The sequence below is a fragment of the Lonchura striata genome, chromosome 5 (genome assembly GCF_050655825.1).
Source record: "Lonchura striata isolate lonStrDom1 chromosome 5, ASM5065582v1, whole genome shotgun sequence".
Classification (NCBI taxonomy): domain Eukaryota; kingdom Metazoa; phylum Chordata; class Aves; order Passeriformes; family Estrildidae; genus Lonchura; species Lonchura striata.
In genome coordinates, this window is record NC_140707.1 from 55,365,217 (window position 1) to 55,381,698 (window position 16,482).

The window sequence follows — 16,482 nt, forward strand, 5'->3', positions numbered from 1 at the left end:
AATTAAAGGGAAGGAACTGAAAATTTTAAGTTGTCATTGAATTTTCAGTCATTTATAATGTAAATGCAGTTTTCTCTGTCTTCAGTTACTAAACAAAAAAACCCAAACATAGTCTTTGCAAATCAACCATCCTTAAATGAAAGAGAGCCCTGTTAGAAGTGAAAATATTTTCCCTCAAATTTTTTACTCTTTCTTAAAAAATAAATAAAGCTAAATTTTTAAAAGTGTAAACTGACAAGAAATTATTTTTTTTTTAATTTAACTGAAGGAAAGAAACTAAACTTGTAAATATAATTTAGAACATACTCTTATCAATGACCTACTACATCTAGTCCTTCATACTACTGCTAATAAACAATAATCAAAGCTCTGAGGAAAAACTGAACATCAAAGAAAAAGGCCTCCAAAATGATTAATCACAAAGATTCTCAGAATTCCATCTGATGTTTGTTCCAGACTGTGGTACCATTTTGCAACTATATACACTGTTGATCTAAATTCACCTTGGTTCTGATACTTTGTTTTTTACATAAGACATGGACATGACTACTCTAATATCCCTTGTTTAACCTTCAACTTTATATATAAAAGCAGTACAATTCTTCCAGCTTCTCTCCATTTTATGTTCATCCAGCTTATGAATAGCAGCTTACAGCAGGTAGCACTCGGCTTAAGCTGCACTAATGTTAAACAGAAAAGCTCAGCTGCCTTCTGTGTTTCAGTGAGACTCATGCTAGTAATTAGAAATACCATTTCTTTTTACAGCTAGCTCAATGCCTACTATATGTCAGTCACATTCCTGTAGGGCTGCTCTCAAGTCAATTATTTACCACTTATTTGCCAATTGTAAACTGGATTTTACTCTTCTTTACCTTCTTTTTTTTTTTTTTTTTTTTTTTTTAAATAAGTGTAGTGCATTATCCATTTAAATTTATCTCATCAATAGCAGCTTACTTCTCCAGTTTCTCAAGCTCATGCTGGAGTCTAATTCTGGCTTTCACTTGACTAGCATTTCTTTTGAGTTTGATGTCCTGTACAATTTCCTGGTAGTCACCTAATATTACTTCATCCACTTCCTTAATTAAAATATTGACTAAATCTGCATGACAAGTACATGCCACGCAGAACACCAGCACTACTTAAAGTTGGAAAGCACCTCTGGAGGTCATCTGGTCTGACTCCCCTGCTGGAGTAGAATCACCTGGAGCAGGCTGATTAGCCTGATAATGGTATCAGTCATGATCCTGTGAGGAAAGGTAGCCTGGGACTGATAATTCAGTTGCTGTTTTGGTGTCCCCCCCCCCCCATTTGGGCATGAAAACATTACTCTGTTTTACAGCATTGTGGTAAGCTGAGATGAAAAGCCTAAACTCTTCATAAAAACCAGAAGGTTTAGGAAAGATATCTTTGTACCAGATGAGTTGTCTGTGACACCAAATTCCTTTGGAATAAAATTGTATATTTATCTTGATCTCTGAAGTGCCTGGTGTACTTTGTGTGGCATATAAATATCACTAAGATCAGGTTGTTCTAGTGCATCCTATCCTAAAGCTAAGTGCTGAATCTTAAATTGAACTGCTTGTAGATGAGGTTTAAACATAGCCTAATGCAAACTTGCCAAGAAGCTGAAATGTTTCTGAATGGGCTGGCATGGTATCTAAATGTGTATTAAATTTGCTTTAATAATCACAATGTAAGCATACTAGCTTCCCTTGAATTTCTTTCAAATTCAGAATTGCTTTCTCCAAATTCAGTGACAACATTAAAGTTTTTAAACCAGATGAGTTATTCAGGCCTTTAGTGAATGATTTAAAAATTAAAAATTGAGTCAGTGAAACATTGTTTTGTCACAAGTCACCAATAAAAACCAGCATAGCAATGTTCTACAAAAAATCTGTCCTGAAGCAATCTAAACTGGCTGCTGCTAAGCCTCAGGCTGCAGCTGATAGTGTGTGCATATATGTATTTGTGTGTTCACAGGTTTTCCCCCAAGGGGAAAGAAAGGAATTCATCCTGCAGTTCTGCCTAAGCATTAATTTGAGTAACTGTGATATATTTTTTGGCAGAAAAATGTGAAATGGAAAAGGACAGATTGTTTACTAAAAGAAAGTAAACAGAAACAAGATACAGTTATACTGGGCTGAAAATGACAGAGTTTTGTTGACATACAAACTCCTTGCTTTGTAAAAGTTTAAGGTAGCTCACAGTATCATATCTTAATGAAGTGAACTGTGCAAATAAACAGTGGTTCAGTGGTAACCACAGGGCATGATCTGGAAAGGTTAGACTTGACTTGAGGGTACTGTCTGATTAATAGGGAAACTGATATCTTTCTCTACAGAATGTCTAAATAACTTTTCCTCCCAAATTGACCATTTATCCACCATGCACAAATCTATTTTGTGGATTACTTTTTTTTTAAACAGAAGTAAATCCTTCAAGTGCATTATGGATATTTTCCTGGAGCCTCTGTGATTGTATAAGGGCTGGAAGTCAAGGTGGTAGTGATGATGCAGTGTGGTTCTTCACAGGGAAAAACAACACCTGCTAATGCTGGGCTTTTCAAACTATTTTAATGTGTCTAATAGACTACCAGTCCTACTCAGCATGACCTTATTTATTTTTTCCTTTGATAAATGTCAACTCTATTTTACCCATTTAAATGTAGGAAAAAAGTGTATCACCCAAGTTCTGTGCTAACCTAGTTTAGATAGACAGCATGATTTTGACAGCTTTATTCAATAGGCTTTGTTCTCCATGGTCCATCTCTGGGCAGTGACAGTCCCACATAATGCTGTAAATTACCTATTTATTCTTTGATGCCACAGTTGCACTCCTTTGGCAGAAATGCCACGTGAGCCAAAGCCTCCAGTTTCAAAAACATACCCTTAGAATTAGTTAAGGCTGCCTTTGCATATGAGTTCATACAACACATAGGAGAATATCTTTATTCTGTTTGCAGGAACAATACCCTTAAATACTTGAGAAGTCTTTTTACCATATCTAATGCATGAAGATCTACACAATACGGATATTCATAAGTTAGCAGAAAAATTGCTGCCAGAAACTTTCAGCAGAATCCATTACTACCTGAAAATTTCAGAATAATTTGGGTTGGGAAGAATGTCTGGAAAGGATCTGTGCCAAGCTCCAGACCAGATCAGGTACAATCTTAATATTCTTTTTGACTGTTTCCTCACACTTCGAAGGCTGTGTATACCCACATGCACATGTGTATACGCAAAGAAGATTCTGACTAAAGTATCACATACGGAAATAATCTTAATTTGAATTTTCCTGGTAGTCTAATGCGCCAAGTAGAACTGTTTAGACTAAACTTAATCCTTTGGTGTGATCATTCTAGACATGGCCTAAGGTGAAATAATGAGGTCAGCTGACAGATTCTGTTGTCTTTAACAGAGGGAACTCTATTCCTAAATGGGACATTTTTACACATGTATATATCTATAAGAAATATCTAAGATTTAAAAATACAATATGAAAAAAAGTTGAGAAAGAGATAAGGACCACAAATAAATGTGCTTGTGGTTCAGAAGCTTGTGCTGCAGCAAGTAACTCAGATTTCTGTATTTACTGAGAAAATTATGGGGAACTGAAAAATAAAAGGCATGCATAATCTAGTTACAGCTGACTTCATCTGCAATGTCAGTGATAAAAAGTGTGAAAACTGAAGCAGACTGGCAAGAAATTAGAAACACTCATGACTGCTGATACCCACTACTGTCTTTGAAAGAAATATTAGTATTTTTGCATGAGAAAGGTATTTTTCAGTCATGCATAAAGAAGAGGTCATTGGATCCAGGAAGAATGCAACAAGGGTCATGCTGAAAATGTGGAAACCAAATTAATTTGTTTCTCCTCAGGCAAATTGCAGTTCAGGCTGACCAGCTAATTACCCTAACCTTGATCCAAGTGGCAGTCTGACTTCTCAATAACTTACAGGTGATTCACTATTTTCTGTTACTTGAGCTGTTTCCCCTCCTGAAACCGAAGCGATCCATTTGGATCAAATTATGCATGACAATTTTGGGATGTAAGTTAAGAAATGAATAGGAGCCAAGCTAAACCCATTTCTTTCTACCAGCACAGACTGAGGTTTCACAGGTGAAAGAGTTTATTTCCCCTCTATTTTTTTCTTCCTTCCAAGATTATCCTTTGCGTTTTTGTTTACACAGTTGCTAAGAATTGAGAGAAGCTGAGACCTCAGATGTTTATTAGAGTGAAGTGCTGACATACAACATCCGCACAAATGGTGAGATATGAGATGTGATTCTGGATGCCAAGCAGGTAGTAATTGTCAACCTGGGTAAATCAGCAGGTATGAAAAAAGCAGATCTGAGCATTTGCCCAGAATGCAAACTGACCCTGAAACGGCAAATGTTCACTTAAGTATTTTTAAAGTAGTTACAGGTGAGTAGCCTGCTTAGTTTCTCCCTACAACATTCATAAAATCTACAAAATGAGGGAACTTCACCTGAGGAAAGAATAGTGAGAAACCAAGTTGGTCTAGTTAGAACACGTAGGAAATTTGGAAGACCCTCTTCAAAATAAACCATAGACATATAAGTTTTTGAAAGGACTTAGTAATACTTTCAATTTAATGAATTATAAATATATATATATTTATATATAAATAAATATAATTAAATTAAGTTATATATAATCTATTATATGTGTATATATATATATATATATATATATATATGGTAAACTTTGGCAAAAGGAATAGCATCAGCAGTGTTTTGACCAATAAATATTTAGAAATAATTTTTTCTGCTGATTTATTTTTTTAAAAAATTAATGAAATATACATAAACAGGAAGATTCCAAAATCATTTTATTAAATTTATTTCATTTTTGTGGTACATAGGTCATGGTAATTTTATAACCATACATTATATAAGTGAAAACATTATTAAAAAATAAGTACTGTGTTGTCCAGACATCTGCCTAGGAATATTTTAGATTGCATATAAATATGATGACAGGATATTTTCAGCCTGGAAGTAAAAGATACTAAGAATGAGAGTATTTCCTAAAGGAGGAAAGAATCCACTGCTATTTAGCATTGTTTGGGTCTCAGTAGTCCTTGCACTGGCTTACAGCAGAAGTTTACAAGCAGGCTCTATCTAACCTCATATACACACGTTTTCTCGTAGGCATGGCAGCGACTCATATTTGGTTTCTATGAGAAATCACTGCAACATTTTTATTCCTTCGTTATGCTTATGAATTTGCACCTTCAGGTTTAGTGAAGAACAGGGAGATCATTTGAATAAATTTGGCCTAAAAGTGTAGTTAAGGCAGAGATTCACATTTTTCCAAGGAAAATTCATAGTTGCAATACAGCTGGGATTCCAGCAGAGAGACTTACTCCAAGGCACTGACTCTCAAACTGAGCAGATGTCAAGAAAAACCTCCTCAATTATCTTTCTAAAATAGTGTGATGGTCACTTCAGCCCTTGGTTATGGACCTACATAAGCAGGAAGGGGATTTTTATTTTAATAATATATCTCTGTGTGTTACATTTTGTGCTGTGTATCTTATTTAATTTACTACCCAGAAAACAAAAACAAAAACTTCACCATTTACTGAAATTTTTGTTAATAAACAAATCCAAACTGCTAAAACAGGTGATAATACTTATTTTCTTTATAATTGGGAAATAGCTCAGGTAAAGGATCTTTACACTGCCCTCTCGAAATGTCTAAGATCTTGTAAATTTTAGCTTTTGAAAATCATCCTTCAACATCTACTTAGGAAGCTTGAGGCTCTTCTGTGTTTTCATTATACTCCTCAAGTCACTTAAATGATTTAACAGAGTAAATGCTCCTTGAATGTTAAACTGCTGTAGAGACTGCAACATTTAAGCATTTAATCTTGTAGATTTAAGATTCGGGGAGGCATGGCGATAAATTATAAATCTTTTGTTTTGATGTCTGTAATATATACTTATCATTACTGGTTGTCAACTATTTTGCATAATTAGAAATCCAGACAAGGTATAAAAAAGTATTTGTCAATTAAAAATAAAAAGGTTCCAAGCAATAAAATGTTTAGCTTTGGGCCAGATTCTCTTGTGGAGGTCATCATAACACTAAAATCAATTGAATTACATTGATTTACCTAATCTAAGAAGCTCCTCTTTCATGGAAAGTTTTATCTTACCATTAGAATAAGCAAATCAATACAACCCAGCTAAAATCAGATCTACCTGGAAGTCAAGGCAAATGCAAATTTAAGCAGACTTACAAAGCAAACAAACATTACCCTCTTTGAAACAGCTTTTACTTTTTTTGGATTCTAGATGGAAGAGTTCTTTTCCTATTTCATACTGACCAAAAAGCAGAATTTATGGAAATACAACAAGACAGTCTCAGGTAATGTGTAAAATACCACTACTGGTTCTATATCATCAAAGTGAGTGATTCTTTGTAGAAAAGCACAAGATGTTTTCCCTTTAAATTTTAGTCCAAAATCAAGAAATCCCATTTCTACTTTGTGGAAAAATAAATACAGAAATCTTAAAAATATGTGAGAGTTACAGCCTCAGGTAGAAAAAGGTCCTGAGAACTCTGATCCTGCAAAGAGAATCTGCTCTCACTAACCAAAATACTTTGGGCTTCTACTCAGTGTAAAGAAAACTAGCTCATAATAGGGCCCAAAATTATATAACAATTTATTCAGTGGGAAGCTACCTAAAGCAGCCTACGGAAAAACTCAGAAGAGTTTTAATTTAGTTGTGCTAAATTATGAACTCTGTGCTTCTGAGATGTACTTCTGTTCACCAGGCCTTCTTGGTGTATAACATCTACATGGAAAATGAGTCACTGCTTTTCATAGAATTTAGCTGGAGGAGGGTCTGTCACTGTGACCCTGACATTTCATAATGGAGCAGCAAAGACCTCTTATAGGACGTGAAAGTCCTGGGCACCAAAACCCACATCTCAGCCTCCCACATGAGTGTCCTAACCAGCAGCCTGAAGGCACTTGCAGGGGAGGAGCACTCTCACTTCCAGCCACTTGTTATAAAGCTTTTGTTTCGTGTCAAAGAGGCAGAAGATACACCATGCTCGTGAGAGCTTACCCCCCATCTTGCCTCCCACACACCTCATTTCCTCTGAGAGGGGTGTGAATGTATTTTACAGTTTATTATTTTAAATCTACAACTACAATCAGAGCTCAAATCAGTGAGTTTGACTCAGTGGATCCAGAGCCCTTTAGAAGAATGGTGGATGACATTTCAAAACATCTTTGCCCCATGGTAATGATGATCAGAAGATTGCAAATACAAAAGTCATACTTAAACCCAGGTCTTTCAAATTGCCATATAACCTTTGAAATGCCAGGTACATGGGGAGAAGACAGAAATATGTTCTCTTCTATTCCTCTTCTATGTAACAAATTTGCATACAGAAACTTAGCCAAATAAGTGACACAATTTCTGTCTTATAAGTCCCAATATGTTTTATGCATGTTTTTTAGTATGATTAATCTTTCCTAGTCAGATCTCAAAATAAAGCTTTAAAATTTCCCTGGTGTTAGAATAAAATTTAACTCCTGCCCATCCAAATCTGTGAGCTTGAAATGATATGTGAAAGCTTGAAAGTAGTTTTGAGAATTGGAGTTTTTTGGGTCCAACCTCTAACCCTGTCAAGGACTATAAGTGCCAAAAGGCACTATCCAAAGGACTTGTTCTTCTCATATTTTATGGGATGAAATGACAAAGATATCTCAGACCCAATGTTGTAAATAAACAATTGTCTTTCTGGCGTTTCTAATTTTAATAAACCAAGAAAAAATGAGATTGTCCCATTCTGTTGTCTCTCTTGTTACTAAGCAATTCTGCAATATCACTCCCTTATTTTATTAATTTTTATTCAATCAATTTCTGATATCAACTGCATCAAGCTAAACCCAATTAAGAATCATTGCAAAAATTTCCTCACTAGCATTTTTCTGATCAGAATACTGTAAAGAGCTTCTTCAGGCACAAAAGAACAAACATAAAAGAAAGCAATAGGCTATAGCGTTGTGCTCCTTGCACTCACCATTCTCATCAAATAATTTCTCATGAAAATCAGTTTCTAAGAAGTTGTCAAAACAGAGCTGGAACTGATCATTTCAAAGGAATACACAGCTTGTTTACTGAAGAGTCTCTGACTGAAACCTGCTAACAGCTCTTTATGTAGACATGCAAACAGCCTTGACTTTAATTTCACTCTGGAGGCACAGGCAGTCTTAAAACCTTGGCAAACAAGCTGAGAAGTCAAATCAAAAAGATTCACATCAAATCAATACTGAAAATGTGATAGAAATCAGTGTGAACTACATAATTTCAGAAATAGATCCTGCCCTGATCTCAAGTGCATATTGATCTTTTTTAACGGGGTATTATATTCTTTAATTACTCTGCAGCATTCAAACCTATAATGTTATCTATTTAAAACAGAGCTTTCTTACTTATTCAGCCTTAAACTTTATCTCTGTGGATTTATCTCTGTGGATTAAAATTGTGCATGGGACAAACCAAACATTTTTATGCAAATCTTATAGAGTAATCTTTTAATTTTTTTATGTTTATTTTTTTCTTTTTAATTTAAAATAAACTAAAAAGTTCAAGCATTTGTAATGAAAACACTAGAGATTAAGTCAGGGATGTATTTTAGAGACTTGCCCTTTAAATTTTCTTCTGTGCACTACATTTTCCATCAAGATGTCTAGGACACCTTTGTGTCTTGATAGGTTAAAAAGTGTTCAAATTTACAAAGCTGAGAATGCCACACAGCAATTTATCTACCTCTTGATAATTGTTAAACTACCAATTCGACCATGTCCTTGATTAACACCATTTTTTCATATTTCATGAGACTCGGAACTTTACATTTTCTAACTTTATACTTCATTAGGGATTTTTTTTTTTTTTTTTTTTGGCTACCTGTGGGAGGATGGATCATAAGAGAATAGAGATAGTGCTGAAGGCAATCTCACTCCTGAGGAACTGCAGCTGTACTAACTACCAGAATAGGAACAGCCTTGCCACTAATAGGTCACAGCTGTGTCCAGTAAGGATGGGTGTTACAGGAGAGTGGATTAGCTGGTTGAGAGGAGAGTTGGAGCCAGCTGGTTGTGCTGCTGTGAGGAGTGAGGGCCAGGCAGTCATGCCAGGGCCACGGAGGGTTAGTGTGTGCTGCAAGGGACAGCAAGAAGTCAGCTGGCTGTGTGGAACACGGAAGAAAGGAGTCAGTGCTGTGAGGAGCTGCCTGTGAGAACTCACAGAGAGAATATGAAAATCTTACAGTCAGATGATAAACTGATGGTGACAGTTCCTATTCACTGTTGACAGGTGCCAAGCACCAATGCCAACAGATACCCATCTGATAGAAAGGTAAACCTGACCTCAAAATACATCTCTGTGGGGTGGCTGCACTCTTTCAGATATTTGAGTACTCTTTTTATTTTCCTCTTTTTTATCAGGCAATGACTTACCAGGCAGTCCTGCTCCAAACTGTATTAGAGAAACTGCACTTTGGACTCTGCAAAGACCAGGTGAAAGTTAGGGGCCATAAAAAAAAGTAATCAGCAGAATTAGAAAATTAAGATGGAATAAGGTGCAAAAACTGTCCATAGGCACAAGAACCTTGTGTAACAAAGAACTCATGTCTAAAAATATCTCAGTTCCTGCAATGAAATAACAGCCTTTGCTGTAAAATGTGCACCTATGCAATGCGTTGAGTGGCAGACAATGAGCATCAGCCATTCATTGCATCTAAGAATTTAGATTATGATTTTGGGGTGTGCCAGAAGGACGAAAAGCATCAAATCTGCATTCTCAAGAAAAAAACAAATCTGTCACTGTAATGTGTAATTTAGACCAACTAATTGGGTGTAGAGATACATCTGTCTCCAAGGCAGAAGTTACGTCAATGCTAGTTAATATGAAATAGCTAAAATGTCTTCTCAGCAGCTCGTGTGGTATTTGCAGATTTGCTTGACAAAGATGTATTTAAACACATCAACAGGAGTTTCTTGTATTACATACAAAGAAGCAATATTTTCATGGTTATATTTACACTTAACTATACTGACAATCCAGATTGTGTTACTGCTGTATTCTTCTGGCAAATACCAAGGTAATGCCATTCAAATTACTGTCTAAAACTCATTCTTTTACATAAAAAGAATGGGACAAAACCTGCTACTGGGACCGGGCAGCGAGGTTCTAGCCGACAGGTTTGGATGACTGTATCTTTACTATTATATTAAATATATTCTGTAGTACAGCAATTCTTTATTATTTGATGTGCGTAAGATGTTGGAATAAAATTAAACAATCAAACATTTTTAAAAAAATAGCTGATCAAGATGTTGTGGTACCCTGTAAAGCACACAGGATTCCACTAGTACCTTCCTCCTTAAAAGGAGGAATTGCACTGTAATTTTATGCCGCTAAAATTAGAGATACAAGAACATCAAAAACTAACATAGACTTTGGTGAAAGTCACTACTCTAAGCACCAGTGTCCCAGAAAATTTATCCAGTCCAAAAATCTGATAGGACTTTTCTTAATATTAGACATGAGATATTAGATATTAGATTGATATTAGACACAAGATATTAGACTGAAAGGAAGTCAGGTTTAGAACATGACTTTTAGCATACCCAGGAACCTGGGGATGAGCTAAAGGCAATGCTCATTTCTTTGTTCTTTCTGGTAAGCAAGCTGTTAGCTAAAGAAAAAAATCACACACCTCAGGATGATATCTTAGTCACAGTGTTATTATATAGGTAAACAGACACAAAATTTTGATAAGTTGAGGTGTAGATAAATGGGAAAGTGAATCAAGTTGAAAAAGCAATATAAGTATCAAAAATAAAGGTATAGAAATGAACTCACCCTTATTAAGATAAATTACTGTAAAGGATTTTTTGGTCCAGGTAACTGGGAGTTGCTCACCAGATCTTCACCTTTTCCTGCACTCACTTTTCTAGTTGTGGTGTTCCCAATGTTCCAGGGAGGTATCTCAGCACAACTTAGTCCAGAAATTTTAATACAGCCTGAGCTCCACAGGACTTAATGTACTCAGGATTTATAATCTCTTCTATTCAGCCATATCTCTACTGCTTTCTTTATTTTTTTTTTTTTCGAAGTCCAATCGCATACACAGCTGAAAAACCTAAACCTAGTTTTACAATTATCTTCATGAGACTCAGAACAATAATCTTTATTTCTTTGATTGTGATTTCTCAGAAAAAGGATTATAACAGTGGAATAATTCTACATTGGATTAATTTTTGTCTGTGGAAGAATGGACATTAAGAAATAAATGGGGAGAAATGTATGTAAGAAATGTATCATGTATCCAATTAATTCTGGCTTTCCACATATCTTCTTCTCCTGTTGACTGACTTTGTTTTATTTACAGAAAATCAACATGATGTTTTTGAAGCATTTTTTGAAGCTGCAGGTAGATTATGGAACTAGAACTCCAAAAGGCTCTTAGAACTGCTGTCAGTAAAAGCACAGGCACTTTGATCTGGAGTGGATGAATGCATTAGTTTTCCTGGGAAATTCTCTGAACTTTCTGAGTGGTACTTCAGCATCAGCAGAACTGAGCTTGAATCTACTCGGCTAAGATGCTTCCAAGAATCTAACTCACTCCAGAACCACAAATATTCTCAAATTAGTCTTTTTCTGTCTTACTTAAAATCCTCTAAGCCAATATACTTCAAACATATCAGTTTTTTTTCAAAAAATTATTCTGCTTTTAGGCAAAACTGAGAGTTTATTACTAGATTATCTTGGTTTGAAGTCATGTCTTGAATTCCTGGTTGTCCTTCACTTTGCTTTCCCCACTTTTGTCAGTATAACTGAGGCCATAAGCACAACATTCATCCAATGAATCAAAGTTATCTAGATTAAAAAAAAAGTAGTTAAGAAATATTTAGGAAATTATTCAAATTAACTGCAATTTTGTTGATTGGATGTAAGTGAGAAATTATTACAGGTTAGTTTTTAGTACCAAGTCTGAGCGGGCAGCTACACATTGCAATCAGCTGGAAAGAGCAAGCTCCTCACTTGGCATTAAGCAACATCCTGCTGAGTGTACTACCTACCATTACCCCCCTTCTGAGTCACTGAACTCTCCAGGGAACAAAATGACTTTTGGAGGCACCTGTGTACTCCATAGCAAGAAGGTCACACTTAAACAGTGCCTTTGTTCTTCTAGGCTCAGATTCAGAAAGGTGTTCAAGTGCCAAACTCTGGTTTTACTGTAAGTTAGATCCTTACAGATAGAGGTATAAATAAGTACACAACACATGATCCCTGAAAAAACAGTGGGATCTACATGAGTGAAGGAATGTTTCCACAGTAAGATTGTTATGATTTACTGCCAGTGGGAAAGAGAAGGAGGGAATATCTTGTTCTACCTGGAAGATCTGCTTGTTTCTGTTCTGTAAAATTCTAGTTGCATGATATGAAGATAAGCAGAATTAAAACAATTAGATACAGACAACTTGTCAATTAGAAAAATTATTATTCCAGCTGAATCAAGTTAAACAAAGCTACGAGCACTATGACCTGTTCCTAGCAATGGCAACAGCATTTCACAGGGCTGCAAAGTTGCTCAAGCAGTTCAAGGTTTGCTAAAGAGTTCAACACTGGCAGCTTTAGTGGAAGGTGTGAAAAAACTGAGCTAGGAAAATGTGAGATAATTATATTGCCTTTCCAGTAAAGGTATTATAATTTACTTAAGTAACACTCATGCTCCTTCTAAGACATGGCAATCTTTGATGTTAATATTAGGACCTGTCACATTTTACCCATACCTCCCTTCCTGAAGTCTTATGTGACTGTAACTCTTGATAGCACCTAACATTTAAAAGTAATTATGGTTTGATCAGTCTTACTCAGTAAATTGACTGTGATCTGCTCTTGTATTAATTAGCTCCCATGCTCTTCTTGTATGCTCCAATATTCCATTTTGAATATGCACCAAAATAAGCAGAGCTCAAGCTACAAGGATACTAACATACAAAGAAGTAAACTTACCTCCTTGCTAACATATATCCATAAAAAGAAAGTCAAGCCTAATACTGAAATTGGTATAAAACACGATTCAGATATTAATGTATAAAATTCCTGGAGAAAAAATATTTTAAAAATTACTTTTTGTATAAGTTATAGATTTTATAATATATATGTTTTAGTTTATTTTTGCCAGAAAACTTACACAGTTCTTAGTTATTGTTTTCTCTCTTGACATTTCCTGGTATTTCTATATTGGTGTTAATACTGAGGCTATAAAGTATGTATAACTTTGTGATAAGATAGCTGAGAATATTGCCATTTTTTCTTTTACAATAGGAAATATGAATGTGCAAATGAAGATATTGATAAAATGTAATAAAAAGAAATATATGACAGCATAGTCTTTTGTGAAGCTAATAAAAACGTAGTTTTACTTCCAGGTAGATGGGTAGAAAACACTCAATAGAATTTATGAGCACAACTGATTAGCAATATTCAGACTTTACAATATTGACAATTTTAATTAAAACATTTATGTACAATTATAGAATTAATATAAATATATTTACTAGTTACCTTTATTGGCTTCCCTTCTCACAATTTATGTGGGAACAGGATAAGAAATAAAATTACTTCTTAGAGAAAATCATAAATTTTTATTTTGTTAAAATGTATCAGCAAGTTAAGCTCATTTAGGGCTCACTGCAGCTATTGTACCGATTCAGTAACTTCTGTGTCATGCATGCAAAGTCTAACATAAGTTTTCCTAATGAAGGCACTAAATGTCTGCCTTAGTGTATGTAAATCATGGTCAAGAGATAATCCATCTCACTGCTTACATTTGAACCAATACTCAAGCAGAAACATAAGAAAGCTTCATTTGTTTTGGTGAGCACCTTATGGTTAAGTTTTTTCTTCAGCAAAACATTTCTACACCAGATTTTCATTTATGACACAAATATAAGTTCCATAATACTTTGATTTGGGACAGGTATTATTCTATATCTAATTTGTTTGTATGTGTATTTTGAAGTGCTAAATTAATATTTTGGTCCAGAGCAACTTCAGGTTTTTTTATCATTCCCGTGAATTAGTGAGTAATTTATATATAACTGCAATAGCAATTTCATTGAAATTAACTCAGCTCTATCCTCAAAATGAAGTTTGCAACAGAATGCCGTGAACACACAACAACTGCTCAAAATTATTGCAGAAAAATGAAAACCATTTTGTCACAGTATGAAAAAGTGATGGACAGTTGCTTCATGAGTGCTCTTTTCATCAAGCTATTGAATTTGGCTTTGAGTCATGCTGATTATTTCAGCAAGTTAAAGCAGTTAAGTGAGAAATAAAGCTCTTAAACATATGGCAGTTCTGATTATCATATGAAAGCCAGGCATGCCAAAGCTTTGGAGAACACATTGCTCTAAGCAGATGATAAAATGAAAACTAAATACCAGTTTCAAAAATTCTACTGGAAAAAAAAACACCTTTCTTGAGGGCATATGCCAAAATTTAGGAATCATGTAAACATTTTTGATTTCACATTTGTTAAAAACAGTGGTTGACTCTCTGTCTTTATAATAGATAGCTCATTTGGTAAGCTCTGGCAGCCACAGCTGCTGATACAAGGGAGAGAATGAGAGGGAAGGGAAGGGGAAAGTAAGACAAGGGCAAGGGCATTGTTCAAGTTCTCATTTCTTAAGATTGAACCACCACTTACCATTACATTCTATGGAGGAATTCCTGCTCATTGTCCAGAGAACAGCCTGTGTATTTATTTCCACATATTAATTTGGTAATTCCCAATATCCAGGGTTTTTTAAAATTTGTAGTTAACAAAGAATAATATATGAATATGCTTAAACTCTGAAGTGTAGCAATAAAGTATTACTCCTTTATTTATTAGAATTTGAAAAGAGGGATATTATGACCAGCTGAAATCCCAATTGCTGCAAAGTATCAGAATGGCATAAAAGTCCTCAGTCTTCCAAAACAAGTATTTAAGCATACCAGAAAGAATACTTGGACATACTTGAAAGCCTTGCCTGGAAGACGGAAACCAGTCAGACAGAATTTCTAGTGATGAAGGTACATGCACATGGAACCTGGCTGGACCTAGAATTTTAACAGTGACAGAGTATTTTGAATTAGTATTATAGGAAACTATTCTAATAGAAGAATTCCAAACTTTGAAGAGAGTATGTAAAAATTTACTCCCATGTACTTGAATTTTGCTAATAGATACTGATAGGTGGCAGAACTAATCAGTAGAGGCAGTGAATTTCTATTTGTTTATATAATTACATATTACCATTGATATTTCAAATACTTGAGATGTTAGTGAAGAAAGCTTACACAGGAATTAAATCTATTGTGGCAGGTAAATATACAATTCAATTTTTAATCATAATTTATACTATTTGCATCACTTAAAAATATTCTCTAGATTTCATTTTTACTCTGGGTGGTCTGTTGAATGCAGAGTTATCTTGCATGACTACAGCTGTGGGGATTTTTACAAAGTTTATTTCATATTGCTGAAGGCTCAATAAGAGACAGATATGGTGCTATAGAATTAATAACTTTTAGAGGACATAACTTATCAGTTACTGTTTGTTTGACATGTATTCCCCAGAAAGTGTATTTTTAATGGTTAATAACAAATAAAAAAACTATCATTGTGAAGACAGCATCATTAACAAGATTTTGGAACAGAATATAACAAAAAATACATCTGACAAGAAAAACAGCAGGAGAATAACAGGTAAGCAGAATGTAATTACCCCTTTTGGAAGATGGCCAGTACACTAAATTTGGTGCATGTGTCATCCAAAGGACGATAACCTGTACTATTAATTCATTTCCAAGACAGGTCTGAGCTGGTTTTGCATTTTGTGTCTTATGAAGATTTGTTTTCTTGTTTTTTTCTTCCAAAAGAACATAACATAGCTTTCTGCAGAAATGTTTCACAATATGAAATCATGATTGTTTAGGGTTAGGCCTTTCATTATGTTCAAGCTACCATAAAGGTTTATTTTGTCATTTTTTCACCTTTTATTATATCAAAGGAATATTTTCATGAAAAGGTAAGTACTGTAATCAAAAAGTGTTGAAATGTTTCTTTTTTTATATTATTATAAATGCTGCCAAAAGTGTTCAGCTTTTAGCATATTTCTGTGATTATTTTTCTTCAAAAAATTGTTGCTTTGGAAATCTTGTGATAAATTATTGTTCATATAAGCATGTTTACACCATTTTAATTTGATCAACAACACCAGTTAATATAAATGACTGCAAATATCTTCCTGGATTTTCACTGACCCTAAATTACTGGATCATATAGATTTAAGGGAAATAATATTCTCTTTAGTAACACTAATTCACCTTTTTCATTCAAGATTCCTATTCTAATTCCAAACTACAT

The 16,482-nt window shown here is 34.6% G+C and overlaps 1 long non-coding RNA gene across 1 annotated transcript; it reads left to right on the forward strand.

Moving 5' to 3' along the window:
* The first annotated feature begins 5,649 nt into the window (after positions 1-5,649).
* On the forward strand, positions 5,650-13,256 carry LOC146767382 (uncharacterized). Its single transcript, XR_014955722.1, has 3 exons — positions 5,650-9,410; positions 9,500-9,571; positions 11,449-13,256. It is a non-coding gene; the product is annotated as an uncharacterized LOC146767382 (long non-coding RNA).
* The last annotated feature ends 3,226 nt before the right edge of the window (positions 13,257-16,482 follow it).